At 56.5% G+C, this 8,513-nt stretch overlaps 1 protein-coding gene across 1 annotated transcript in view; it reads right to left on the bottom strand.

Annotated features, from left to right (window-relative positions):
• Window positions 1-7,961, bottom strand: part of CREB3L2 (cAMP responsive element binding protein 3 like 2) — a 39,176-nt gene extending 31,215 nt beyond the window's left edge. Inside the window, exon 1 of the mRNA XM_030885273.2 lies at window positions 7,917-7,961. The gene's annotated coding sequence lies outside the window, so the exon portion shown is untranslated. The remainder of the gene's footprint in view (window positions 1-7,916) is intronic.
• Between the last annotated feature and the right edge of the window lie 552 nt (window positions 7,962-8,513).

The raw sequence follows: 8,513 nt of genomic DNA, 5'->3' as shown, positions 1-8,513 counted from the left end.
CCCCCCAGAAATGGCGGTGCAAACCTGAACCACTGCCCCGAGTCTGTTCCAACCCACAGCCGCCCTTCCTTTCACTGCGTCAGGAGAGGAGTCCCGTTGCTGACATCTGCTGAAGCAGGCGCTGCCCATCGCTAGCGCGCAACCTCAACCGGGCACTTTCTCCAAACCCAGCCCAGGCACCAGGGTGCGCAGCAGTTCCCCCTGGCTGATCGTGGGCCGTGCCTGTTCAGCTTTAGCAAAGTCTACCCACGAGATAAACACGTCAGCTCCCCAGACGAGGAGGACCACGGGGTGGGGGCTCCTGCAGGCCAGAGAGGCAGGGACTCCGAGTGAGTCTGTGGGGCACAGGGAAGTTCACAGCTGCAAACACCCCCAAAGGTGAGCTTCCTCTTTCTCTCTCTGAGCCTGAACAGAAAAAACAAAACCATCATAATGACAGCACCCCCCTCCACGGTCAAGCACAGTGCCCCCATACAGCGAACTGTGCCCACACCATCATCATACCCTGACCTGCGATCTAGAATCGTCTAGAGGGACCAGCTTGGGGGGGGAGGGGTGTTGCTAACTACACGGAGGCGAGGCTTCCGGCTCCTTCCATCTCCATTTCCCACACAGTCTCCCCAGGACCAACACAGGAACCTGGAGATCTGGTTCCTGCCTGTGGGGTGCTTTATTCAACCAGCTGGGGCAGAGCCAAGCCTGGGGCACTGGACGGCTAGGCCACGGTCGACAGTTCACAGCCAGCAGGGAGACCTGTGAAGCAGTCTGCTCCCATCAAGATGAAGAGATGTGGACACCATGCAGGGTCGGGGTCACTGTGAGTCGGAAGCACTGGGTAGCAGTGGGCTTGGTGGACCTGGGGGCAGTGCAGTCTCCTGGTGCAAAGGGTGGGGGAGACTGGCTCCCACTCAGGCTCCCTTCAGAGTGGGACACACAGCAGGGGGAGAGTCCTCCTGAGATAGCAGAGTCTCACCCACCCAGGGAAGCCGGAGTCAACAAGGAGAAGTCTGCCCTTTTCTCTCTGTCCTGGCAGGGGCGGGGGGGACTCACCATCCTGAGCACTATGCCTCCCACACCCTTTCTCCACAGACCACCAGACTCCCCCACCCTTCCTCCGCAGATAACCAGTCTCCCTCACCCTTTGTCTCCATAGATAACCCCCTGTCCCTCACCTCACTTTGTCTCCCAGTCAACCAGTGTTCCCACCCCATCTTCAGACTGATCTTTCCTCTCCACACCCTCAGTGATTACTTCCCGTCTGAGCACCCTGCATACCGCCCGTCCAAAGGAGGATTGTTTTAACCCCACCAGACACACACACACACACACACACACACACACACACACACACACACGGATCTAATAAAACTCAATCTAAGTCCAAATTTCCCACAGTCAAATGGAAACGCCCAGTCCACATCCCTAATGTATCTTTTCCTGATGGTTTACCTCTTGTTGGCACCCCTCCTCCCATCCCTGACCCCACTTCGCCCTTGTCCACCCCTGTGCTGCCGTCAGTCACGGCCGTGAGAGGGGCTGTCCCAGGGGGCTTTCTTGGCTGAAACCTGTCTGGGTGCCGGGGTTGCTGGGTAGGTGGGCTCAAATGTCAGCCTTTCAGTTAGCATCCCAGCACTTCATCCTCGGGCCCCGGGCTCGTTATAAGGAAACTTGGAGGCTTGGCTTGTCAGACACAGATCTCCTCTGACTCCTTCCACTCTCTTGAAAAGAAAACACCCCCTCCCCTTCCCCTCACACCCCTCTGTCATCCACACCCCCATGTCCCCCTGCTTCTCCCAGCCCTCAGAAGGTATGTCCTAAGGGACTAGCTGTTCAGATCCTCTTGGGCCCTACCCTAACATAACTAGAATCTGGTGCTTTGGGGAGTCCAGAAATAGGTTCCATTTGATAGTGACATGTGAAGGAAACAGCAGTCATCTGGCCCACCCACTCTTTCTACTTTGAGAAAACCGGAGGCCAGGCGAAGAAGCTGCGGGCCACAAAGAGGCCCACCTGTAGTCACAGCAGAGAAAACCCTGGCCTGACTGAACCATTGCACCGGGCATCTCCCACCTGAATTGTAACCCCATAACCATGAGCATCGTCTGTGAGTTCTGTGTGGCCATCCACTGCGATGAATTATGGGAGCCAGGCACAGAAGCAGGGCACTGTGGGAGGGATAGCTGGTGTCAGAATAGAGTCAAAAGGGATGGAGGGTGGAGCCATGTCTGACCTCAGGCTCGTCAGCCGATGCCAATGATGGTGGCTTTCCTCGCCCCCTGGGAAATCAGACAACACACCCCACGCCTTTTCCTCATCGGCTGACCTGTTCCCACTGCCGATTCTGAAGCTCCAGAGCCAGCAGGCATCAGTATGGGAGAGGGTCCACAGACGTCAGCCATGGGATTCTCCTAGTAGGACATTTGCTTTGAAGCGGACAACTCTGTCCCCAAGTCAAGGTCAAATGCCAGAGAGGTCAAGTATGAAAATTAAAGGAGGCACGGAGTTTGCAGGAAAAAAGAAAAAGGCATTTTCCTTTGTGTATGAACTAAGTATGAGATGAGAGACAATGGGACACCACCACCCACCAACCCACCTCCACCCCAGGTCTCCAGTGCAGGAAAGGGAAAGTGTGCACAAATCTAAGGTGCTTAGATGTCCAGCAGTGACCTACCCTGCCTGGAGGGGCCCTGTACCTCTGGGTGACCTACCAGGAACCCCACACGTTGCTGAACTGGGACACCCAGGAAAGACCTGGCCCCAAGCCACTTCGGCGCTCACCCTGACCAATCACACCTGCTCCACCATCCCACAGCGCCCTGCTGGAACACAACAGGGCACCGGGAACCATTCCAAGGAGAGGTTTACGGACTGGACGGCGAGGCAGAAGTCTATCAGCTCTCATTAGAAGTCACTTAGCTAGATCATTTGTGCTTCCGAACCTGTATGAAACAGGAACGGTGAAGGTAAAACGCATCTATAGATACTCGATCACTCTCTCTGTCTTGTAGCTCAGCCCAAGTAGTGACAGTCAGTGACATGGAATTGCAGCGCTGGAGAGGAAAACTGAACGTGCTGCGGACTGCAAAAGAGCAAACCCATCTGTCTGGGATGAAGTTCGGCCAGAATCCTCCTTAGAGGCATGGGTAGTGAGACTTCATCAGGAGAGGCCAGTCCCCGGAGAAGGACATCATGCCAGGTAAAGTGGGAGGGCAGTGAGAGAGAGGAAGGGCCTCAAGGGGCTGGACGGACCCGTGGCTGCAAGCAGGGGCTCCAACATATAATCCTGAAGAGGATGCCGGCCCAGGCAGTGCTGGGTTCTGCTGTGCACAGGGTGGGGGGTGCGTCAGGAACGTGCAACAGAACCCAACAGCAGCAGCAGCCACACAGATAATCTTACATACAGATAGAGTCGGGCAGGTGGTGCAAATGGGCAAGAGGTTTAGCTGCTAACAGAAAGGTTCGACGTTCGAATCCATCCAGAGGCAAGCCGGAAGAAAGGCCTGTTTATCTGCCGGCTCCACTCTGGGACCTCAGGGGGTGCCGTGAGTCATCCTAAAACAGACTGCACCTGGATACGTGTTGGGGGATGTCTCAGAGCGCTGGAAGCCAGTGGAGAGCGCAGTAGTCTTTCTCTCGACAGGAACTCTGTACCGAGGACGAGGACGAGGCCCCTTGCCCCAGAAGCTCCATGGTCCCCATGGGGTTTAAACGCCGACTTAATTGATTTTTCATCTCCCGACAGACGGCGTTGATCAATGCTTCTACGTATTTTCACAACTGAACGAGGAGAAGCTGCCTGCTGAGCGTTTAAGAGTCATTTCCCAGAGGCTCGGGGCTTCCATAAAGTCTGGCGTAGCCATGATGCAAGGCTGCGGTGGGGGCGAGAGGCGTTTTAGAAGGAAAGCCAGCAGACTTTCATGGTAACTGGAGAAGTCAAAGGGGAAGGGGAGGAGGCTTGAGGTGGGGGGAGCTGCAAGCAGGGCAGAAGGCCTGTTCCACTTGGAAGCAAGCAAAAGGCCTGGCTGTGTGACCTGGGGCAAGTCGCTGGCCTCTCAGGGCCCCTGCATCCGGTCATGAGGCTGCTTCTCACACTCACCCCCCAGGGGAGGAGCGAGGCTGAAAACAAGCCTCACATCTGGGCCAGTGTTCCCCGCCAACGCCCCTCCCTGGGCTGCTCGGGGGAGCCTCTCTTGACTCAGACCCGGTTCCCTGAGTGGGACTGGTCGGGATGGTCTCTGCCTAGGGACAGTCCGTGAAGGAGACAAACAACCGTGACTCAGCCATGCAGCCTCGAGGGGCGACACATGGGCCCCCGCCCACGCTCCCTGGCCTTGATCAGCATCCTGCTGCCCTGTGGCCGCGAGGGCTGGTCGTCCTCCAGCTGGCCACAGCAGCCAGACATGCCACAGAATGGACAGCTCCCCGTCCTGAGCCGTCCTCACCATCTGGGCCCATTGTTGCAAGCACGGTGCTATGTCCTGTCCGCGTAGAGGGGGGTTTCCCTGACCCTCCACTTGGCCCTGAGCATCACGTCCATGGCTAGCGGCTGGTCTCTGCCCAGTGGGCAAGGTAAACCAGCCAACCACTCGCCACCCTCGCTTCCAGGGGCTGCCTGGCTCTGTGAGGAATCCCTGCGAGAAATGGGGGTGGCAGGCTGAGACAATGGACAGGAAGACCCCAAACCCCCACAGCTGCATCACATCCTGTTTTCTGCCCGGGGGAGCCTCGGGGCTCTGTCGAGGCAGGGCTGGTCATTTCCATGGACAGGTCAGGTCTGCACTGTCCGGGGCATCTCACCCCTCCTGCTGAGCATTCAATGTCGCCCTTCCCACCACGGTGACACTGGCAAAGCCCCGCGGGGACCCGGCAGCGTTGGGACACAGCACACAAGAGCGCTGGGGGTGGGGTGGGGGTAGATTATTTCAGATGCACTCTGTGTGTGTGCTTCCATCACAGGTGGAATGCGCCATGGCACTTCAACGTTCTCAGTGGGGAGTCTGTTTCCGTCAATGAAGGGACCCCCTCTTCTGCCTACGGATGTCCCCGCCCCACCCCAAAATCCCTTAATGCCCTCTCTCCCCAGGAAGCCTCATAGACTCGCTGCACTTGCACGGCTGGAGTCTCTAAAGGGTTAACCCTTCCACTTTTTAAGTCTGTGCTACGAAAACGGGGCCCAAGCCCCCCTCTGTCCAAACAGGGCCAGGAAAGGCAAACAGGCTACACACAAGAGCAGCCCACAGAGCTGGACACAGAGCCTGTGTGCAGGCGGCTGCAGCTGGGCCTCTGCACGGCCCGTGAGATCGGCCGCGCCCCTCACATGGGGACCGGCCAGGGCAAACACCCCCAGTCTCAACAAAGCCGCGTGTGATGGCTTGGAGCTCTGAAAGGGTGCATTCACAAACTCTCCTAGGAGATTTGGGGACAGGCGGAAAGTCAACAGGAAGCACACGTTTTCTCTGTGCAGGCAGCGCGTACCAGGAGGAACTCAGATGGACAGAGTAAAACTCCCTGGGCAAAGGCAGGGCTGCAGCCCAGACACATCCCAAACTGGTCTGGCCAAACACCAACCCGCTGCTCTCCGCTGATCCCGACTCACAGGGAGCCTGCAGCCGGGAGAACCGCCCACAGTAGCCCCAAGGCTGTCCGACTCCGCACAAGCAGACTGCCACCTCTTCTCCTGTGCAGCAGCTGGGGGGTTCGAACTGCCCACCTGTAGGTTAGCAACCAAGTGTTTCCCCACTGCACTGCCAGGGCTGAGCCTGAACTGCTATCCATAAGTGCGTATGTGTGTGCGTGTCTGTCTGTGTGTGTAAACCTTCACATTTAAAATAACCACGGAAAAGTGTCTACACCAGTGGATCCCAACCTTCCTCATGCCACGACCCTTTCATACAGTTCCTCATGTCACGGTGACCCCCCACTCCAACCATAACGTTATTTGTGCTGCTACTTCACCCCTAATTTTGCGACTGCTATGAATCGGGTGACCCCTGTGAACGGGTCCTTCACCCCCCCTACAGGTGAGAACCGCTGATCTCCCTAAAGGAATGGAGAGGCTCCAAAAACTCTCAGGAAAACACCATCATCTTTTCAACCCATTTCCCACAGTTCTTGAAGCCCCTCTAGTACTCCTAAGTTAGGTGCAAACGCTGAACCTCAAAATGCTCCCGTTGGACTGCTGAGTGTCTCATCCTAAGATTACACCTCTTTTGAAAACCCTTTCTTACTGAAAACGCTTTCCAGAGCCCCCACACCCAGCTTTGTGGGACCACGAGACCATCGGAAAAGACTGGCCCTCAGCCAGGCCAGGAAGCTCATCAAACCTCCTCCAGTAGGGCCTTTGTGTTGGGAACTGTTCTCCCTGCTTTCAGCCACCAACTCCCCAGCCTGGAATTTCTCTTCCTTCCCCACCCCACCCGCACCCCCACTCCCAGCAACCACCAAGGTCGGGTTTCTCTCAGGTGTGAAAACCTTTCCTTGGATTGGAATTCTTTTTTTAAAAACTGTAGCAGGGTAGCATACAATAACTGTCCCGTTGTGATTGATAATGTCCTCCAGGTCACGAGGTGTTTCAGATTCACTGTTCTTGAAAGGTGCGTAGTGTCCCGCTGTGTGTGTGTGTGTGTGTGTGTGTGTGTGTGTGTGAGAGAGAGAGAGAGAAAGGTGCATCGTGTCCCGCTGGGGGGGTGGGTGTGGGTGAGGTGTGTGTGTGTGTGTGTGTGTGTGTGTGTGAGTGAAAAGCCACCTGATTTCCAGGGGGGCTTTGTCCACTGTAGTGTGCAGGGGGTGGGGTGGGGGGGTCTCCTCTCCAGCATGTTTTCTGGGTTTGTTTTGTTTTTTTGGTTGTTTCTGTGTTTAACTTTTCTATCGATGCAGGAGTGAGATGGTATCTCATCATTGTTTGGATTCAACCTCTTAACTCTAAAAGGCGAAGCTTATGAAAAGGAGCCCTGGTGGCCCTGTGGGCCAGGCATTGGGCTACTAACCAAAAGGTCAGTGGTTCAAACCCACCTATTGCTCCGAGAGGGAGAGAGGAGGCTGCCTGCCCTGGTACAGACTTAAAGTCTCGGAAACCACGCAAGGCAGAACCGACTGGATGGCAGTGGGTTTAGTTTTCGGGTTTTTACGGTGCTAAAAGGGGATGCTTTCGCACCCCAGCCCCACCCTGGTTTGAACGATGTCTGCCTCCAGGAGCCCATCTGGAAGGGGCAAGAAGAGAAAACAGCACGAACAAAGAAGCGCCCCAACTGTGCTCAACCATACAGCAGACAACGGCCGCGTGTCGGCAGGGTACATGTCTGCAGCCATGTGTGTTAAGGGGATGTTCTGCGGGGCTCCGCAGGGGGCGGGGATGAGCAGCTAGGGTTCTACTCTGACGTCCCACGAGGAAAATCCACCCACTCGTCGGTGGGGGACATGCTGCTGGTTTGGAAAACAGGCCCCGCTTAATGCGATTAGGCAGGCTCTGCGTTTAACAGCCTCCAAGGAATGAAGAACGAGGGTGGCTGACAACAGACAGCACGGTCTGCCCAGAAGACAGCCTATAGTCCCCCCTGTGATAAAAAAAAGCAGTCTCCTCCCGGCAGGAGCCCGCCCCTCGGCGGGCAGAAGTAGGCTGGCCGGACGCTGTGTCCTTGGACACTTGTGGCATCCACTGTCAGAAAGCCCCTCTCTGAGCCCCTCCTCCACGCTGAGGGCAGACAAGGACCTGCAGCAAAGGGGGGTTTCCCTACCTGTGGACTGCTGTCCGTGCAGGTGGAAGTGTAGGGAAGCCAGCTTCAGTGGGGAATGCTGAGTGCACCCCGGGCCCCACACCCGGGAAATTTCCCCTCTCCAAAGCAGGGCAAGCCCTAACTCAGGCGCAATGGCAGCCTGGTCCACAAACCAGAAGCCCCTCCCTGAACCACTGCAAGTACCTTCTGATCCTGAGAATGTCATCGGTGATGCTTCCTCCTCTCAGGGCTTGAAGCAGCAGACCACCAAACACTGAACTAGCTCTCTGCCACTGAGTGAATGCAGACGAACCGCCCTGTGGACTTCCGAGACTGTATTCTTTAAGGGAGTAAAAAGTCCCCTTGGAGTGGCTGGTGGTTTCAAACGGCTGACCTAGCAGTGAGCAGGCCAACGCATAACCACTGCGCCACCAGGGCTCCAGAAACAGCAGACAGCTAAGTTAATAAATGGCCTTGGTCCCACCCTCCAGCCCCCACTAGATCACTGCTGCTGCGGTGGAGACCCAGCGAGTTGATGCCCAGTCCTCAGGCCTGAAGGGAAGCAGACGGCCACGGGGTGGGTTCGACCCACCACCTCCCAGTTAGGTTAATGCTTACTCCACAAGGGCTCCCTCCCAGCAAGCTGCTGTCTGATAAACCCATCTACTTTTCTGGAGGGACCAGACAAGCTCTGGAGGTTTTCTCTCCCGACCCTCGAGTAGGAAGAAGTCTAGGGTGTCCCCCACCCCCGCAGCCACACCTGGTGCTGCCCACCTAAGAGGGGCCTGGGCAGTCTGTGAC

This window comes from Echinops telfairi, unplaced genomic scaffold, assembly GCF_000313985.2.
Source record: "Echinops telfairi isolate 266 unplaced genomic scaffold, ASM31398v2 ScPeMD7_23;HRSCAF=83, whole genome shotgun sequence".
Classification (NCBI taxonomy): Eukaryota; Metazoa; Chordata; class Mammalia; order Afrosoricida; family Tenrecidae; genus Echinops; species Echinops telfairi.
The sequence above is the reverse complement of the archived record's forward strand: the minus strand, read 5'-3'. Positions and strand labels throughout refer to the sequence as shown.